The sequence below is a fragment of the Lactuca serriola genome, chromosome 5 (assembly GCF_051521515.1).
Source record: "Lactuca serriola cultivar US96UC23 chromosome 5, Lser_US96UC23_V15, whole genome shotgun sequence".
Lineage (NCBI taxonomy): Eukaryota > Viridiplantae > Streptophyta > Magnoliopsida > Asterales > Asteraceae > Lactuca > Lactuca serriola.
This window is the reverse complement of record NC_136412.1, coordinates 215,446,790-215,469,171: the sequence shown is the minus strand read 5'-3', so window position 1 is coordinate 215,469,171 and position 22,382 is coordinate 215,446,790. Positions and strand designations below refer to the sequence as shown.

Genomic DNA, 22,382 nt, shown 5'->3' with positions numbered 1-22,382 from the left:
ATAATCAGGTCAAGTACATATCAAAATAGTTATGGACTTAGACATTAATCCAACAGGGCGGGGCCTATTATGTATTTCGGGTGGCGGCTGTTAGCCGAGTGGTGCCCGATGAATGCTGGGCAGGGCCTGATGAATGTCGTGTAGGGCCCGTTGTATTTTTGGAATGCGGTATTTTGGGAAAACTTACTAAGTTTTGTGTTGATGGTTTATGTTTATATTTTAGGTACTTCCAGTTCCAAGGGAAGAGATCGACATGATTGCATTACATCCACTAGTGTCCTGCATTTTATATATGATTTTTACTCTAATAACTATGTTATACTTTTTCATACTTTGATGGGTTTTTGGAATGAATGATTGGGAGTTAGGTTGACTTAAAAACAATTTTTACTTATGTATTTTGAGGAACTCTCTAAGATTTATGCTTATAGTTTTATGGTAATGGTTTGAGGTAGTTCTGGTTTGAAGGGGAAGGGTTCGACTTGATCGCAACATATCCACCCATGTGTTCCGTAACTTTGTGATTTTGGGATCGTACTTTGATAACTATTTTTACCTATGTATACTTTTGAATGATTAAAAAGGCTTAACAGTGTTTATGATCAAATAAAAAAATGAATTTTATCTTATCACTTCTGGTACGTTACAATCTGCTCAGAATCGCATGGTAGAATGCTAGGTGAGATGCCTTTGTATGCTATATATGAGCATTTAGAACTGCATGCTAATATGGATTTCAGATGATTGGATAGAATTACCAAATTAGGTGGTGTACTGGTTTAGAACTCGATGAGCGAATGTTGCTTGCTTTGTGCTTTTAGGAACCGCTATTCGTATTAGTTAACTATCAAGTAAATATGCTAGGTTACATGTTACATAGATTAGATAATTTTAGAAGTTTAGGTTTAAGTCCAGTACGCAACTCTTGTTTGAGTCTAACCGTTGTAGTGTGAGACCTTACAGTCGAAAAATTATGTAGTTCCTATTGCATGTAATTGTGTTCGTAAGGTAGTTAGTATGTATTAATGAGAGTTTCTTCTGCGGCTAATGGCGGAGAGAGGTGTGAAGGGAATCCTATGAGAACGTAGTAAGTATGTTAGAATGTCGAGCACGTAGTTTAGTAGGATTGGCGGGTATTTTGGTAGTAAGGGAGTAACTTCGAGGATTCAGGGCAGTCCTTGAGGAAAGTACGGATATGTGTGGAAGGTAGTATTGGGGTTGTACTACTAAAAGCATAGGATCCCTACTCGAGTCAAAGGAAGCCACGAGAATACTAAGGAACATGCAGAGTGTGGGAATTCTTTGAGTGTTTTCTAATGGTTGGAATTGTTTATTTTCAATATCATGGTCACTCGAGGTGGCAGGTTTTGGTTAGGGATCAGGTCAGGCTCTGGGGACAGACTCTTGGAAGATCAAGTGCGAGAGTTAATTTCATCGGAGATCACTCACAGTATTCTGGAGCAGACTCCTGTAATCTTCGATATGATTAAGGAAGGCATTATGGAGATGATGGATGAGCATCTCGACACATTGTGTACTGAGTTCTCTCTAACCTTTAGAGAGTTTCGTGCATGTGGGACTCCTGAGTTCTTCGGGAGGAAGGATCCCATCGTTAGCAGGCGATGGTCGGCGGACATCGTGAATGCCTTTCGGGCTAGCTTCTTCCCCGAGGGTTCGAAGGTCAGATACATCTCGTCTTCTGAAGGATAGAGCTCGTGATTGATGGGATGAGGTAGACCATTACTTGCAAGGCAAGACCCTTGAGACGATGACATGGAAGGATTTTGTGATGAGGTTTAGGGTTAAGTTTGCACCAGCGATCGAGGTTCAGCAGTTGGTGAGGGAGTTTCAGGACCTTCGTCAAACTAGTGAGACGGTGGCGTAGATCACTTTCATGTTCTGTGAGAGGGTTTTACTGGTTCCACAATATGTCGCGTATGAGGAGATGAAGAAGGCGAGCTACCATAACATGTTGAAGAGTGAGATATATGAATTTGTGAGCATGTCCAGCTGCAAGACCCTAAATGGAATGCTAGTGAGGGCCTGGGAATGGGAGATTGATTTTGATACTATAAGGATGAAGAAACAGGTTCATGCTCAGATATTAGAGGGCTCGGCGAAGAATACCAAGGTTTTTGATTCTCGATTGAGGGGCCAGTAGTGTCACAACTAGCATTTCTGCCTAGGAAATTCTATCCATGGATAGTTAACTCTTAATGTATCTTGTAATTAAAAGTTAGAAGATATACACATTATACATTCAAAAACAACTATTCGAATCAAAACTCACTTATGAAGCCCTAAGCCAAATACAATATACTACACTCACTCAACTATGGGTTGTAACCCTAATTTTTCCTAGTTCAAACATTTATTGGGCCAAGAATCATTTTTTGGGCCTATTAGACCAATAAACTCTCAACTTTACTCTTTTGGGCTAAGAATCCTCATTTGGGCCCTAATTGGACCCACATTCATTAACCTATAACAATTTGGGCCATAATACTTTATTGCCCTTATTGGGCCTAAAATGTCTCACTATGCTTTCATGCGCATTATGGGGTTGTAAACCCAATTCCTTCATCATTTTAGGCCATAAACCTGTAAAGAGGGCCAAATTGGCCGAAGACTTTCATATTGGGCCTTATAATTTCAAGAACATTCAATATAAGCCCAAAACACTCTTTTCTTTCACCCTTTCTTCCTATTCTCGGTTTTATAAAGAAAAAAATGTGGAGACGGCTAGAATTGTGACACATGATTCCGCTTTGAGATCTCTGGGATTGTACTTTGACATTATTACTAATTAACGATATGGTTTTTGAGACATGTAACTATCGTTTATGAATTAATATGATATCAATAATGTTTTCCTCAAACAAGTGTTATAAGCAATATAATTAAAACAAAATTTTTTGGTCTCGGTTTTTGGGATGTTACACCATGTGTTCGATACCCAACTTACTTTATTATATTATAAACTGACTAGGTACACTATCTATAGGTGTATTAGTAGATAAGTAGTTAGGTTATAAATTTAAAGCTAGATAGGTGATATCTTTTGCAACATCATGATTTCACACCATTTCTCCACCAAACCCCAAACAACCATACCTACCTAACATTTAAAAAACAAATGTACAACATTCTCTCCACCCATATTACAACACTGAACTTCATTATTGCTCAAATCCACTCCCTTTTTGGAATGACTGAAACACCTAGGCAATCTATCTAGTAAAAGTCTCCACTTAAAAATGTTAACTCTTCTCGAAAGAGCCTTACACCATCTAGTTGGATGCGAATTAGCTGGTAACATAGCCTCATCAACATAGTGTCTAGTACATTTCACCGAAAAAACTTTGAGCTTATTAAGAGGCCACAAAAGTTGGTCCTAAGAACCGAAAACAAGGGCACCTTGTAAGACCTTCTAGATGTTCTCCAATTGGTGTTCTTCCCTACCCCCACGAGCTACCTGTCTCTATTTCCAAACCCACTGATCTTACCCCCACCTATCATTTAACCAACAATCTTGATTCAAATCCAATCGAAAGAGTATTAACAATCCTTGAAAGCATTTTTGGATTTTTATATGATTCAAAAAGGTTAAAGTCATTGGATGATATTTAACTTAAAAAAAAATTGTACTATTTTTATAAATAAGTTTACTCATAATAACTTATGTGATGTAGATGTAAATGATTTTAATTAGAGAACTTAAAGTATTAAAAAAGAATTTGCCAAATGTTGTTATGTCATTGGTTGACATTTTAAAATTTGACAAAGGTACAGATTGTTGTCCAAATATTTGTATTGTATATAAAATCTTATAAACCATATATGTTACTTAAGCATCGAAATGAATTTTTCGAACTAAATTTTTTTAAATATTATTTGGAGATTATCAATGTCACAATAAATATTAAATGGTTTTGTTGTGCTATGCACTGAAAAAAGATTTGTAGGATAATATTGAAAATATTAAATAGTTTTGTTGTGTTATGCACTGAAAAGAGATTTGTAGGATAATATTAAACTGATTCAATAATTAATGACTTTGTATCTAAAAAAGCTTATAAATGTAAATTTCTTTAATTTTTCATTGTTTATGTTTACGTATTAGGGTCAAGAGCATGTTCTGGCATTTTAATTTTGTTGTTTTTTCGTATTAATAGTCGGTAGGTTGTTTGGTTTTCGGGGTCTGCCCCGAAGCCTTTTTTCCCACAGGTGGGCCCCAACTTTCATTGTATTATTATTTTTAATTAATAAAATTTTTCAAAGATACTGCCCTCCTTTACAAAATAAATAAATAAATAAGGGGCCTACTTTTTATTTTTGCCTTACACCCCAAATTGTAGGACCGACCCTGACCCCTGATAATTTCCTGGCTATTTGGTAGCGAATACAAAACAAACGTGACATACAAGAAATGAGTGGTGAGGTATGACTACATCTTTGCCTCTAAGCAAGGTTGGAAAGAGACCAAATTGTCATTAATATGGTTAGTCGGACTTATTTTTTAGATTAATGAAATATTTGACTTTGAGAAAAAATTTCCCTATATATGACGAGGTCTTTCATTCATTCATCCATCAATCGTAAGTCATGTTGTGCTCGGTGATGGTTGGTTTGGTGGGTTCAGTCTCCAGTAGAATACCGATCACACAAAACTCATGTTTACACTCACGGCGGTTGTTGACTTCACGTCCTTCTACAGGAACTAGCAATAATGGTGTTGTAGCAACGACAACACGTGTTTTAAGACGTGGTTCATCTTCTATTCACACCTTTAAGGTCTGCTAATTCTCTTCTCTTTAGAATATGCTAATTTTGATTGTAATATATTATTGGATTATTAATGGGTACTTGTGGTGAAATATTTTCATTTTTTTGTTTCAAATCCGAGCAGCCATTGATGATAAAAACTCACAAGCATTCAATTACGCTAACTGTTGTTTGGTAACTTTTTTTAGGCGAAGGCCATGAGGAGGGAAGAAGGAGAATGAAGATTCCCACCACAACATCAGGATGGTCAACCCGGAAAGGAGTATCTAATGGACCCTCTTCCAATATTCAGCGATCCTAATTACCAACCCACTAACGAACTCCAAGTACACTTCCTTTCTTGAATATGATTATTCTTGTCATATGGTCACCCGATAGACTTCAGCTAAACTAGAAGAAATCAAAAATCATTTCTGTATGAAGCTTCTCATTTGTAGTTATCATACTTGTAATTTGATTTCAATGCAAAGTTAAGTATTTTGAAGAGAAACAATGCAGATATCGAACCTTTTGCCTAAGTAACAATAAAAGAGTAGAAGAAGCAAAATCCTGTCAGCTTGTTTCCTATATGAAAAAACCATCTAACATAATTTCTTTTTTGTTTTCTTGGTGAAGGGAAAGGTGGCTTTGGTGATAGGAGGGGATTCGGGGATTGGGAGGGCTGTTTGCTACTCTTTTGCTAAGGAGGGTGCAACTATAGCATTCACTTATGTGAAAGATGTCGAAGACATAGATGAAAAGTATACTTTAGAGATCATAAATGATTCAAAAATGAGTGATGCAGGTGATCCAATTGCAATTCCTACTGATGTTAGGTATGACAAGAATTGTAAGGATGTTGTGGATAAGGTGGTTGCGACATATGGACGAATTGATGTCCTGGTGAACAACGCAGCTGTGCAGTATGAAACATATACATTAGATGATATCACCGAAGAGAGGCTTGAAAGGATATTTAGAACTAATATATTCTCCCATTTCTTCATGACAAGGTGTGCCTCTTAATGTTACTCAAGTTATTATTATTTTCTTTCACCAGTTATATTTTTTCTTGAGAACTTCACTTTGCCCCAAGAAGGAGAGTTTCGAGAGTCTTAATTAAAAATACGTGAAAGGTAGCTATTGATTTATACTAAAATTTATTAAAATAGAGCATGAATGGATATATATACGTAAAATTGCATTTTTGTATACAGTTAACATGAAATACCTTGCAATTCACAGACTAATGACATTTGTGCTATATGTTTCTTCCTATCACTATATATTTTGCAAATCAATTGTGTTGTTTTGTGTTGATGGCTTTTTTTTATCCAAAGGAGTAGTTCAGGGTAATCCTATATTAAGACAATTGGTGAAATCGAGACTTCTACATGTAGTCATTGGTTTCACTAATTTTTGATGGAGCCTCTTCTCTCTTTATGAGAATGGTATATGCATTTCTTTGTATTCAAATTTCGGTAATTATTAAAGTTTAAGTAAATTGCAATTTTCTGTAGAATCTCAATTCAATTTGACGATACTTCTTCAATTTTGGTTCAACCATGTCTCACATAGTTTGAAGTTAATAAAAAACTTTTTAAGTTAAATTAAATATTGTGTCTAACTGTCTATGTAAAGGTGTCGGACTAAGGGGAGTGCGCGCAAATCACCCCATACAAGTATCATGGCCATCTCGATCCCTATGTGTATCGTAAATCTGATGGGTTTTAGCCATAAGAACATCCTATGTGCTCATGCAAACCCTAATGCTTGGATCTAGGTTTCTCTATTGTACATGCATTCATCCAAGACTTTAAACTCTAGATCTAGCATGTGATAATAAATATTAACATGAGAATGGGGTTTAGATCTTACCTTGATTGTTATGTAGCAATAACAATCTCAAATCCTCCTTGTAATGGCTTTAGAAACCTTAGTGTCACAAATGTCACTCCTCTAATGGCTCACAAACACCAAGAGCAAGAGGATGAAGAAGGAGATGAGGAGAGACACCCAAAAAACGGCTGGAAACCCTAAGGAGACTCATAGCCACGTTTTTGGTGCCCTAGGGATCCTGAAATAGTGAGGCTATTAGGGTTATCTAACAAGGAAACCCTAATTTGATTGCTTAGGCCCTAAGCAGCCCATGGACTCCCTCCTTAGAGGCCTTGGACAATTTCTAATGGGTTTCCCCATAGAATTCGTCCACTCCATCCTCTATGGAGTCCATTAGCCCAATATTCAACTATCACACAATTGACAGTTCTAGTCCCTTAAGTTTAATTAATATCTTTTAGCCACAAAATTAATTCTTAATTAATTATTGACTAATATCAACTAAACAATATGATTTCTCCTTTAATATATCATTCTCATAATATATTAATAAATCATAATTAATCCTCTCTCTCCATAATTCATCCTATCAAGTTACTTTGGTGAAGGCAACCCAAAAGGACCATGCACTATCGAGTCAAGTACATACCAAAATAGTTATGGACTTAGACACTAATCCAACAGTCTCTCACTTGAATAAGTCTAATAAATATTATGCATATGACTTCAGATCCTTATCCGCAGTTGTAGCTTTCAAAACCCGTTGTCAACTTTGATTTTATCAGATACACGTCCTTTAGATAAGGGATCATATATTCTTCCATTCTAGATATCGTATAGACTGAGACATGGATTTAAATCATTCTTTCTGTCTATGTGTTGTTTCCCGATTTCCGATTTATGATGACTGACAACAGACTACAATTGAACACATCAAATTAGTCCCGGCTTGGCCAAGCGCTTAGGTGTCATCACTAAATCATCGAGGGGCCCACATATATCGCTTTTATCCCACTTTGGATAAAAGGAGCGGATAAACTTTGATTCAATGCTTGCTTGCACTCACTCACCGAATCACACACAACAATATGTTTTATAACACCAAGTTACTGGTGCATTTACATATTATCAATGTGTAACCGACTCGCAAGATACAACTCACACATCTCGGTTTCAAGAATATAAGATATTAACATCTCACATATCACTCGTGATAAAATCCATGAAGTGATCCAAGTGAGCGTGGGTTTAATCCAATACTCTAATCTTATAGCAGCATTCATGAACCCTGCAGCAAACTTTTGCTATGTCTAAAACACTTTAGACAATTTATAGTCAGATTCATGACAGTCTTCTTTCATTCCTACTTCCAAAGAATGAGCGACCGTGGAGAGTTTGAATAATCTTATTATTCAGGAAGTCAAAACATGCAAAGTGAAACACAAGAATAATACTAATCCTATATGGCCCTAAACCTTTGAGTATAAATAAAACACCTTTCTATTTAATCACCATATTGATTACTCATTATTTGTTGTTTCGGGTAAGCAACTTCTTACTTGAATTATAACAACAATTGTCCCATGCTCTTAGCATGCACACTATGTTTACCTATGGTCTTTACTTTGTGAAATATTATAATTGAATAACATTTTAAATCACACTCATTTCATAATTCTAAATTAATCAGTGTAAGAATACAAAATTCTTGCCACTACTAGAATATGTTAGATTCTAACATTTTATGCAACAGTCCTTTTCGTAATGTCGTGGCACAAAAGTCACCAAGACTCGGCCAATGAAGTCTCGTATTCAAAGTACATTCCTTTGAACATCCTTCTTACATAAAAGCTTCTAATCTAGACACTGATTCTCGATATCCAACTCCCAATATGGAAACATTTCCATATTTTCCATATGACAACTCATTCTAAATAGAATCTTAGCTATTCATAATAACGTCAATATGGTCCATCCATGACTATACTTACAAATGTCAACAAGTGACCAATCCTTGGCGAACCTTAGATTGTCCTTGGGAGTTGTTTAATTATTTTAGTCAAAACTGGTTCTATTTCCTTTTTCCCTCTAAATTCCCTAGACATTTGGAAAATTTTAGAACAGTCAAATATTATAGCATATGCAATTGATCTTATACCGAAGCGTATGGGATACAATTCATAATGAAAAACGTGATAGTTTACCAGTTTATTACTATAATATTTCTATTTGCCGTGTTCTCAAAAATTCGAACTACGAAGAGGGATGTCGAGATCATAATCGAACTTTGAGAATGCAACTAATAAATATACCCTTAACTAAATTCAATTAAAATTTCTCGATCTAAGCTTTTAGATGAGAAACAAAGTATAACATTCTCTCCATTAGTTATAGCAAAGACAACTTTTCAACCCCTGCAACATTGCAAAGTGAAACTTTTGTTTTTCTATAATTAATTTTGCCAACTTGCAATACTAAATAATAATCATGCTCCCACTAACATGATGATTATATCCATTCCAGCATAACATTTATGCTCCCACTAGCTTTGACACATATTTAGGAACCAGCTAAACTTCTAGGAATCAATACTTAGTGATTTCCAAAGTTCATTGTTTCTAATACGATATGCTTCGATAAGCCTTTATCTAAGCTTCTCAAAATTACACACCTTTCCTTAGACAACTTATATGTGTGTCTAAACTAATTTAGAACTTATCTTACTAAGTCCTAAATGTTCAGATTAATTGCCAAATCTCACAATTCGAACAATGAAAAGGGATGCCATAATCATAATCGAATTTGAGAGCGCAATTTACATAGTTGTTATCTCCTTAAAATCTCTCTTAGTGAAAGCGTTTCCTCACAATCATTTTCACGAAGGAGAGAAACCTTATGACACTTAGATTTTTTGGTGTATGTGTTCCAATCCATGTGAATTTGCCATAACCATAATCGTAAGATAATGTTTGTGACAAATTCAAACTCTTATGGACAGAACTTGTTCATTCTTAATTTCTTGCCATCAAGGGTCCCACCATTGCTTCCAAGTTATCTAGTAGCTCACCCATGCTAGTCAATGTACTTTCATTGAACAAGGTGCTTGCCTTAGGCAGTCTATTGAGAACTCGTAGAACTCATATGCATAATCACTCAACAGGATTGGCACAAAAATAGAATTTTGTCAACACGATAGGTTACAAACTGCAAGTCATGTGCTAGTGTTTAATAAGTTTACTCTTGATTAGTTCTTGAATCTTTTCAAGATCTTCAGACTCCCACTAACCTCTTGACATATTAGATTCTCTTATCAAGAAACATTTGTTGATAAACAAATATCCAAGAGTTTGTGTGTGTCTATATAAAGATAAAAACATTACACACATTTGGTCTTAGTTGGTCTTAGTCTTATCCAAGACATCACAACTTACCAATTTCAAACGTGCAAGAGTAAGAAAAACAATTTTCTACTTCACATTTGATGAGTGTGTGTCACTCAATTCACAATCTTGGAATACAATTCTAAGACTTGATTTTGGAACGAAGTGTGATTCATCCTTTTGATTTAACCATTTCAACAATTTCCGATTCCTCTTCTTACCCACAGTAGTGCACTAAGATGTCCTTAGAGGATCAATTGTGATATGTTTCTTAATCATTAAGACGATCACAAAATCTGATACAAAAGTACTCTCCCTTCTTCTTAGATTTGAGAACCTTTTTATCTTTCTGCTTAATTGATTCTTCATATTCGTTCTGCCATTCATTGAAACTTTTCAATGATTCATAATTCCACTTAATTTTGTAAGCATAACCACTTTTAATAGACTTTTAGTAAATTATGACGAATAGTCTTATTATTATTTGTGATGGACTTGACTAGTGCACAACATTGTGAACCCGTTCTCCTAGTCCTTACACTTGACTCTTTGTCAAGGAATTAGTCTTAAATTCTCTAAGTACCAAGATTTCCATACATCACAGGATTCAAATCATATGATTCCAAGTTTCTGTTCAATTGAAACTTGGGTGATGGGAATCTTTCCTTAGAAAATTTTTACACTACCATAAATAACATAACTAAGAATCACATCCATTTATAGAAATACACAAACATCAATTTTTCACAACGATTTCATTGCAAGGATATACATAAATAAGATAAATCAAAATTTATTTTATTCATAAAAGCAGCGGAAAACATGGCCTTACAATGCAAAATCAACTGAAAACTATGTAATCAAATATTCCTAACAACTCTATCATAACTTCATAAGCTCAAAATCTGATCTTCGAATCCATGCGATCGTGATCCATTTCTTCGTGATCAGACTCATCTTGCTCTTCCATCAAGCTTCCTCTCTTTTCTCTAATTCTGCAAAACATTCAAATGTAATCTTATCACATTTTGTATTAAGAATCAATGAATAGGAACTTAATGGAGTTAGATAGTGGATTTTACCTGAAGTAGAACCATACGTCTTGACTCTCCCATCTCTTAGATCTCTTAGGTAAACTGGGCAGCTTCGTCTCCAATGCCCTTCTCTTGGCAATAAAAGCAAATCGACTCTTTTGGAACAACACACGAAACTAATTTAGACTTTGCCTTTCTCTTATGATCAAACTTTTCGACCATGACATGCCTATTATTGCCATTACCTATATCTATAGAGGTCTGGAAGGCAGATCCACCAATCAACTTTGCTTTTCCAGTGCGCCAAATCATTGATAGTTGAATATTGGGCTAATGGACTTAGGTTTAAGAAATTAGTAAACCGTTAGTCGTGGCTAATCTTCAGAAATATGATTTCGGTCCTGTTAACCGTACATGAATACCCCTACTAGAAACCTTCTCTCAACGCTGGTGATAAAAGAAAAATCAAGAGAAAGAGCTTTTTGAAATGAATTAAAAATATTGTGATTGGAATGGTGAGTGTCTAGAACCCATATGCATGCATCACACACCTTCTTAACTCAAGGAAAGAAAATTTTTCTTCCATGTATCTAATATTATGTTTCCACACCTCTTATGGTATTTCTTTTACGTTGAACTTCCAATATCTTCACACAAAATTAATGAAATGCAAAGCTTGTTAAATAACATGATTATTTTGCAGTGAAGTAGTGCAAAAACTGAAACAATTTAGCAACAAGTCATGTTAGTTCGATGTCATTTTCACTATGTAGATGAAGAAGAGTGTGAATGTGTGGAACTAAATAAAGTATCTTTTATGAAGCATCGATCAAGATACTCAACTGAGAACTCTTATACACTACAAGAAGATTCGGCAACAGCGGCGACGACTGTCGCCGCTAAAGGTAAAGGTAGTCACCGCTAATATCTTTAGTAGCGACATGTCACTGCAAATGCGTCGCCGGTAATGCTTCGTCGCTAATACGCTTTATGTCGCCACTAATACTTCTCGTCGCCGCTATTGACCTGTCGCTGCAAATACACTGCGTCGCCGCTAATACTTTGTTGCCGCTAATAAATATATGTCGCCACAAAAGATGTCGCCGCTAATACTTTTTTGATTTTTTTTTAAATTTATTTATTTAACATTAAATTTATAATCAATCCAAATATTAATCCATATAGCATTTATGAAATCTGATAACTTTTTATAGAAATATTAATACATATACAATCAATCCAAAATATTAATCCATACCACATTCTAAAGTATTCTTCCAAATTACCAAACATTTCATAAAATCCTAAAGTGACTACTCGTCCTCATCATTTCCTTCATTATTTGGTGGCGGCAATGAGCGAAACCACTCTTCCAATGTTGCAGAACATGTCGGGTCCTTTAGTATTGTTTGCAACATTTCCAACTATAAAGAAAACCAAATATATTACCAACATATCGTTATAGCATTCTACTTTCCATTATAGCATTTACTAACAATTACATGTGATTGTGGTTGTTCTTGTGTCATTGGTTATTCTTGATCGTACATGGACACAACGGTAGGGGGTTTACACCCAATGCCTCTGATATGCCTGCGTCGAACACCCAATATTCTTTCAAAACAATTTTTTATATCAGTTGGTGCTAGACCACTTGCTTCAGAAGTAGCTTGGGTTTGTTGGTTGATCTCCTCGAGTAAAGCATTCTGTATTTTTAAAAAATAATAAAAATCATAAAAATTAGATTACTAAATACTTTTGACGATATAAACACTTATATGAAAAATACTAATTAACCACTTACGTATTGTTGCTCGACTACAGGACTATAAAATACCCCTTGGCGATTGGAATTAGCCTTACGAAAAACTTTGATTCGTCTGATATCCTATTTAACATTAAAAATTAGATTACTTATACTTTAAATAAATATTTAAATATATCATAACTTACTTCTTTGAAACATGCATTATATGAGCTCGACCCCCCTCTGTTTACAACTACTTGTTTTGCACGACATTCTTTGTTTGACGCCGAACGCCTTAAAAATTATGGCGTTTGAAAATGTTCGACTACCTTCGCCCAATTTCATGTGACATACCATTAGGGGGTTGTTTAATGCGGCTGGGATATCTATATGCCCCTGATTTCCTTAAAATAAGAATGAGCTTTACTTGTTTGGCCTCTGTAAACTTTTGCAAGACTCGAATCAATGCTCCGCAACAATTGAGCAGGCTCCGGATCCATGTTAACCTTATCCAAATCAAATTTATTCTGCGAAGCACAAAAAAATTAGTTAATTAAATAATAATCCAATCTAAACTTAAAATTGTATCCAAGTTACCTTTAGATGTATAACAGCCGCGTTCCTTAAGGCGGGGGAAACATTGTCCCAACCAGATACGTTGAAAGGGACATTGTTCCACAAATACCTCCCAATTTCATGTGTGAACCAATTACCACGCTTCCCAACAGGGGAATATGTGATCTCCCTGTCAAAATCCAAATCTACGGGCTTTCCCTTGTTTGCTCGTATCAACTTTCCCAACTCAATATTTTTTGACATGCCCTTCTTTTTTTTTTGGAAGCTCGGCTGAAAAAATACAATTAAAAATATTAGTCACGATAACTTATTATAAAATAATAAAAATAGTTAATAAATTATCATAATAAAACTCACCATCCTATTCGTGTTGACCACGACCAAAGCCTCCTAAAGGTGGTGGATCCCCGACTCGATCACCTCCATGTCCAGCCCTATAACATCGGCCATCATGGCCAAGAGTATCACCCAAGTAAACCTCATCTGCAACTTGTAAATTACAAGATGTACAATATAGAAATACAATATGAATAAAAGTTAGTTACCCTGCGAAATTGTAAGATATACAATATAGACAAACAACATAAATAAAAGTTAGACAAACAATATGAATTAAATGTACATTTCAAATAAAGTTTCTATTACAAAAAAAAATTTTGATTTTTTAATCAGAATCTTCATCATATACTTCAATTTCTTCTTCATCGGTATCATAATCAGAATTGCCATCATCATAATCAGTCTCTTCATTGGAAACATTATCGATTCTACCCGTTGGCGGAGGTACTTCAGTCTCGTCTTCATCGTCATAATCAACATTGTTTTGAGCTACATCAACATTATTTTGAAAGTATTGTGAGAAGTCGATAAAAATTCTAGCTCCAGATGAAGAGTTGTTTTGAACTATGTCAACATTTTTGGCCTCCACATTGTCGACATCTTGGACAGAGTCACTGTAAGCATTTTGGACACGAGCATTGTCGGATGGTAGATCCCAAATATTTCGATGATTAACATGCTCGACGACACAACTCGGGTTGTTGTTTTGGTTTCTTCGATGATTAACAGGCTCGCGGATGTAGAACACTTGTTTGGCTTGCGAAGCATATATGAGTTGATCATCTTGGTACGCTTCTTTTTCTTTGTCGATACTTATGAAATTATCATCAGGAATATCTCCCATATCGAACCACTTGCACCGAAATATTACAGTCGAATAATCATATGGATATTGCACCTCCATAATCTCTTCTAACTGGCCATAATATTTCTTTCCAATTTACCAACCGCTAAAACCACAGAGTTTTGCGTTTTGCGTTGTGCATCACGACTAAGTACCATAAACATAACACCATTGACTATGCACACAGTGTAAGTATAAACATCCATTTGTGAACCCATTGAAAGGGCTGATAACTATTTGTGGAATTCTGGAGAGTTTTCTTTTTCCATCTGATAAACCTAATAAACATATGTTGATGTGTTATGTATTCTTGATTCATTATATTTATCAAAGATATTTGTTTGTTAATTATTATTACCTTTTCAAGAAACCAGTTGGGAAATTCGGGACAAACTTGCAATGACTTGTGTTCCTTCCAGAAGAGAAAACAATCGTTTTTGCACACATGAATTGACTCGTACCCCAAACCTAACTTCTTCAGTTTCTTTTTTGCTAAATAATATGAACGGGTAACCTTGTTGTTTGGTGGAAATTCCGAATGCAACAACTCAAGGAGTTGATCAAATGAACTATCAGTCCATTTGTTGTTGACCTTCATATGCATCAGCTTTGTTAAAAAATCAAGGAAAGAAAACGTACAACCAGGATATAACTTGGTTTCGACTGCCTCTAACAACTCTTCAAAATCATCATCGACACCACTACCCCTGTATTCGAGGTTCCTTCATCGAGGTTTGTATCATTTTCTCTCGACTCCCACATAACATCGTCAATAACGTCATCCATCTCGTTGCTTGGCGATACGACATCTACAACTGGAGGGATTAAAGGTTCACCGTGATATATCCACATTTTGTATGATTGACTGAAACCATATATACGAACATGACATCTCATTGCTTTCGGATTCATGAAGTAATGATTATCACATTTCTCACACGGACATCTAGTTTCACCTTTACAATCTAGGTGTAACATGGATCTCTCGACAAAAGTGTCGAGTCCTAGCTGGAACTCGGGAGATTCATGATGTGGATTAGTAGTCCAGCTTTTATCAATAGACATGATACAACTGAAACATAATTTAGTGTTTAAGGTTTACTTTATGGGAAACAAAAATCAAGTAGAGTATTAATAAAGTTGATGATTCAAAAAGTATTCCAACACGGGATACTTTAGTTGTAATGACCAACATTAAGTCACTAACAAAATTAAGCACTTTGAAACCATATACAATACATTAAGTCACTAAAAGTATGTTGCTATTAAGTTGGTTTTATAATTGATTTAATTTGATTTTATAAAGGTAACTTAATTTGATTCTAAAGGTAAATTAATTAGATTTTCTAATTAATTTAATATTTTCTTTTTTGTTATTAGTTTAATTTATTAAACTAATTTTATTTTATTTTAATATTAACATTAACTTGATTTTAAAGCTACTTTAAGTTGATTTTACAATTAATTAATTATTTTTTTAATGTTTTTTTTTTAAATTAAATTAATTTTATTCTATAATTAAATTAAAATTACTAGAAGTACGTTGCTATTAATAACCTAATTAAAGCTAAAGTTTTAATGACCAACATTAAGTCACTAAAAGTATGTTGCTATTAAGTTGGTTTTACAATTGATTTAATTTGATTTTATAAAGGTAACTTAATTTGATTCTAAAGGTAAATTAATTTGATTTTCTAATTAATTTAATATTTTCTTTTTTGTTATTAGTTTAATTTATTAAACTAATTTTATTTTATTTTAATATTAACATTAACTTGATTTTAAAACTACTTTAAGTTGATTTTACAATTAATTTATTATTTTTTTAATGTTTTTTTAAATTAATTTAATTTTATTCTATAATTAAATTAAAATTACTTGCAGTACATTGCTATTAATAACGTAATTAAAGCTAAAGTTCTAATGACCAACATTAAGTCACTAAAAGTGTTTTGCTATTAAGTTGGTTTTACAATTTATTTAATTTGATTTAATAAAGGTAACTTAATTTGATTCTAAAGGTAAATTAATTTGATTTTCTAATTAATTTAATATTTTCTTTTTTGTTATTAGTTTAATTTAATAAACTAAGTTTATTTTATTTTAATATTAATATTAACTTGATTTTAAAACTACTTTAAGGTGATTTTACAATTAATTTATTTTTTTTATTGTTTTTTAAAATTAATTTAATTTTATTCTATAATTAAATTAAAATTACTAGAAGTACGTTGCTATTTAATAACCTAAGTAAAGCTAAAGTTATAATGACCAACATTAAGTCACTAAAAATATGTTGCTATTAAGTTGGTTTTATTGATTTAATTTGATTTTATAAAGGTAACTTAATTTGATTCTAAAGGTAAATTAATTTTATTTTCTAATTAATTTAATATTTTCTTTTTTGTTATAAGTTTAATTTATTGAACTAATTTTATTTTATTTTAATATTAACATTAACTTAATTTTAAAACTACTTTAAGTTGATTTTACAATTAATTTATTATTTATTTAATGTTTTTTTAAATTAAGCCAAATGTATACATCCAATTTGCATATTCCAATTTCATCCAATTTCATACAATTAAGCCAAATGTATACATAAATTATAATTAAGCCAATTTCATCCAATTAAAGCCAAAAATTAAGTCACTAACAAAATTAAGCACTTTGAAACCATATACAATACATTACAAGAAGTAAGTTGCTATTAATAACCTAATTAAGCCAAATGTATACATCCAATTTGCATATTCCAGTTTCATACAAATTTATACATCTCAATTTCATTTTAAGCCAATGTGGTATAAACATAAATTACAATCCAAAAAATGTATATATTCATGCCAAATTTCATTTTTAAGCCAATGTAATCTAAACGTAAATTACAAAACATACACAAAATGCATAATAAAATTCCCATAAATCTAAAAAAACATACAATCCAACAAAATGCATAACCACTTTATATCTCAAAATACAAACATCATCACTCAACAAAATTGAAAATTACTAACAATTTATCATCTAAATTAACACCAAAACAGACAAATCATAAAAAAGAGGAGGAATTCGACCTTGATTGTGGGCAATTTCGGAAGGTAGATCAAGGTCGCCGGTTTTAGGGTTGTGGCGGTCTTATGGCGGTCTTGGGGGAAGGAGGGGCTAGCACCGGTCCCAACGGGCACTTCCTAGTCCACCAAGTCGGAAGAAATAAACGAGATTGAAGAAAGAAAGGAGAGAAAAACGAGAGAAGAAAGGATAGTGCAAAAAAGAAAGTCGCAGAAAGGTAAACTGGAAATGGGATATATATGCACGTGCATTAGCGGCGACACACAATAGCAGTGACGAGTGGGTATTAGCGGCGACATTAAGGCAATAGCGGCGACCAGTGGAGGGAAAAGTCAGCGCGTCTTTTCGCTTTCCTCTACAGTCGTTGGATTGAAAAGAAATCGGACGGATGGGGTTAGTTTGACGTGGATCGTTGTAACTTAGCATTAGCGGCGACACCAGGCAATAGCGGTGACATGTAACGCGTCAATTACATGTCGCCGCTATTGTCTGGTGTCGCCGCTAAATGCGTCGCCGATAATGCTAACCTTTCTTGTAGTGATATTCAACTTTTGGTTTTGATGGGTTGTGATGACTTGGATGTATAGGCATGCTGTGAAGCACATGAAACACATGAAACCAGGAAGCAACATCATAAACACCACTTCAGCTTTAGGATTCTCAGGAAGTCCAAAACTCATTGATTACACGTCAACAAAGGGAGCCATTGTGAACTTTACCAAGAGTCTAGCAATATTCCTGGTTGACAAGGGGATTAGTGTTAATGGTGTGGCCCATGGCCCTATCTGGACCCCACTTGAAGCTACATCACTCAATGACGATGATATTGCAACGTTTGGGTCAGAAGTGCCCATCAATAGGGCAGCTCAACCTATCGAGATTGCTCCATCATATGTATTCCTCACGTTAAAGGACTCTTCCTTCTATACCGGCACATTTCTTCATCCTGATAGTATAATTCTATGCATAGAAACACATATGACGGCTGCTTATTTTTTTCTTTGGGTCTTATAATAATTTGGAGTTGTGAATTGATCATGATATGTTGCAATTCTTTCTTGCAGGTGGAGAACTCGACAATGCTATTCCTAGTGTCAACAATAACAATAAAGTAAACCCATAACACAAATAGGATATATGGAAGTTAGATGTTGACAACCTTACCTTTACCGGAGGATAGAGAGTCTACTTCCATTAATGCTAGCCCTTGTAATTTCCTTGAATCTCATAAGAAACGAGAGTGAAGTATAATATAGTTTGTGCATAATTACGTTATATATGTGTACTAGAAATAATTGGTGTGCTGATGTAAAATCTTATGTTATGGAACGTCAAATGTAGTTATCCATTCCTTTAAAAAGTTGTTGAAATAAAGTACTGATAGAACATTATTTGATGAATTTCGAGGATCTTTGAAATCTCAATACAATGAAAAAAATGCGGAATAAGGGTGAATTATAGAAATAACCCAATGGATTCAAAATGTTTACTTTAATGTTTAAATATTTTCTGAAATATATTTCAATCAGTCCAAGTACAAGCATAGTAAAAAGTTGAAATTCCATGAAGAAATATAGGTGACTACTATTTATGCTCTTACTGGATAATAAAAAATGGTAAACTATAGAGTCTGAACAGCTAATGTCAACCCGTACCATGACTAACGTGGGAAGTTAGTCATGAAACACTAACATTATGTGTGTGTATGTGTGGATAATTGCATAAGAATTGAATATGATTGGTGTCCAATTCTATTACCGAATGCATCAATTTAAAGTTTCATAGAGCTGAAAACGCTTAAGGCTTACAATTAGGGGATGGACATATCCCCGATTCTAATAAAACACTCCATTATTGACACATGTCATTTCCTATAGCTAAGAGATTATGAAAGTGAATTACCTAATATTTTCTTATGATCTTTTAAACTCAATGTCATTACACCTTAAAATCAGGATTACTTTCGATTTTATATCATGAACCCTAAATCTCTGTAAATCACCGCCGCCCTATCTCATTTGAACGTCTATTCGACCATTAACAATGGTTGCTGGTAATCTTCTCCAACCTATAATATGTTAATGAGAAGGTGAGCCATAAATTATCCTATATATATATATATATATATATATATATATATATATATATATATATATATATATATATATCAGGGAATCTATCTTCTTTTCCACCATACGTAAATTTATTTTGAGTTTTATAAGATTTTTTTATTTCAAGCAATTTGTGGGGTTGTAATTCTAAATGTATTATCGATGGAGGTTCATCATTATTGAAGATACGTAAACCAAAGATTGATTTATAGGTGAAAAGAAAGAGAAACCAAAAAAGGGTATGGATTCATTGAAGTCGACGTCTTATGAAAGAACGTAACTTTCTACAAATCATTGAAACCGTCGTTTTTTTATAACCGAGTTTGTGGTCTTCATTTTTTCTTGGTTTTCAATCAATTTCATGTAATAACGAGTTTTTTTTGTGTAATTCCTTTTAGGGTTCGAATATGTAAGGGTATTGGTGTTTTTTTGGTGGATAAAAGAAAGTAGAGGTTTTTCCTACAATGTTGGTTCCTAGGTTTTGTTTTTTGTACTCTGATTTCTGATCAGAAAATCTTTCCTTGAAGAACATATTTCATAGCTTCGAATGAACCACCGGGTGCTTTTGTAAGTGTTGGTTCTCAGATTTGTTCATGTCATGTTTTGGAGATGTTATGCAGGGATAAAATAGGGTAGAAATGGAAATAGTTTGTACAGTTTGCTTATTGCAAGAATCATCCCAAAAAAGTAAATAAAGGGTACCCCAATAATTGAAGCGTATAATCTATTTTTCCCTGAATGCTATCTTATTTCAGTTAACATGCATAGTTCTTTCATAGATTTCATTGAAGTTGTGCTCTTTTTTTTGCTTAATCATTGTGGTTTCATTATTTGAAATCAAAATTGAAGTGTTTTGTCACCGTATTTGATTGTTTTTTCATTCAAGTATGTTTTTCATTAACAAATTTCTCTTATCTCCTGTGTCATTTGCATACAAATATTTAGGCTTGTAAGGATTGGATATGAGTTTTTCCATCTTTTATATAAGATAAAGTCATAACATCAACATTTACTCTATTTCTAATTTTTGGTTGCATGTTTCATTTAGTCTGTTGGTTTACTTGGTGATTTGGGAAACCATCATACAAGACGGTCTGATGCTATTTTCATATTGTCTTTTTTTTTCCTTCAAAATTTTGATCAACTTTTCAATTCTATTGAGATATTGATTTTTCATGATAAATGGATAATGAATGCTCTGATGTTAAAAAGTCTTCTCTCAATAGGTGGTTAATATTGTTTTTGGGTTGAATTTTAATTAAAAAATAATAGATAATGGATAGTATTATTGAACAAACTGACCACCTTTTTTAGATTTAGCACATCAATAGTGCTATTCGTCGAATTTGGAAATTGACATGGAGCGTAAATCTATGTTATTTTGCAGCTACTATAGAATTATGTTCAACCCACTTCTTTGAGAATTGCAACTTCTATCGATCCACTTTTGTAATTTCTCTATATTAACAAAGTATATTGTTATCTTGGGTAATGCATTGCAAGCATATTGTTGTTATGTGTAAAACTTGTAAGTATGTTAGTTTGATTTTTTCCTAGGAAAGAATATTAAGTACCTGATGTTGTTTTTTGTTAACCGAGGGGTGGTTGTAATTCAGGTAGGGCTTGGTGAGAAAAGACCAGTGTATCCAGGGGCGGAGGCAGAAATTTAAGATAAGGGGGGCTTGGACAATCAAAAGTTATTAAATAATTAGGAGAGACTATGAACAAAATTTGATGAATTGATAGGCTATAAATCAGTAATTAAAATAAATATAAATGTGATGGAGGTGGTGTGATTACGTAGGGCTCAATTTTGATTATCTCTTATATGCTATTGCACTCATTGTTTTTTCACTATAACAATTGTTTTTTTAATAAAACCTAAGTATATGATATGAATTATAAGTTGTTGCAAAGGTAAAGGATGTAAAATGTAATATTCAGCAAAATAGATATGAAAATGATTTGCTCATGCTGAAAACAAACCAACATTAAAAAGTCTCACAAACACCCTACGCAAATATATATATATATATATATATATATATATATATATATATATATATATATATATATATATATATATATATATATATAGTTAGGAGGGGATGACAATTAGTAACAAACAATAGGCTAGATATTTAATTCATAGCCATTTTATCTCCAATATAATTGAGTTTATTAAAAGATTGGCAGGACAGGACATCCAGCAGTCCCCCCACTGCCTTCGCCACTGAGTGTATCAGAGAACTATATTCTTATTTTTTTGGGTCACGTGATAGGGGTGATCGTATTAATAATATTAAAGAAATGATGAATGGACGATAAAACAAACCGAATCAAACCCTTTAATACCAAGGTCCATCTTTTTTTCTAAAAGTTGATATATAGGTCAGCAATGTTTTGAAAATATTAAGTATTTATTATTCGTTGTTATCAAGAAATGTTCACATCCTTTAACAGATGGTGCAAAATGGATAATTTTTCACACTTGATTGATTTATTTATTTTTGCTTTTTTCCTTTTAGCTCCAATAGACGTTAGTAATGATGGTTAGGAAGTTGTGGGATTGACTAGAGTGCAATTTAATGTTGATTTGCTTTTTGTGCCTTAGTAGGTTATTATTTGTTTTTCCAAAAAGGTTTCTAAGGAAATTTTATAAGTTTAATACAATTT

At 33.5% G+C, this 22,382-nt stretch overlaps 1 pseudogene across 1 annotated transcript; it reads left to right on the top strand.

Annotated features, from left to right (window-relative positions):
• Positions 1–4,620: 4,620 nt before the first annotated feature.
• Positions 4,621–18,718, top strand: LOC145050163 (glucose and ribitol dehydrogenase-like; annotated as a pseudogene). Its single transcript, XR_013683376.1, has 5 exons — positions 4,621–4,794; positions 4,974–5,111; positions 5,401–5,777; positions 18,183–18,547; positions 18,660–18,718. The product of XR_013683376.1 is annotated as a glucose and ribitol dehydrogenase-like (transcript).
• The last annotated feature ends 3,664 nt before the right edge of the window (positions 18,719–22,382 follow it).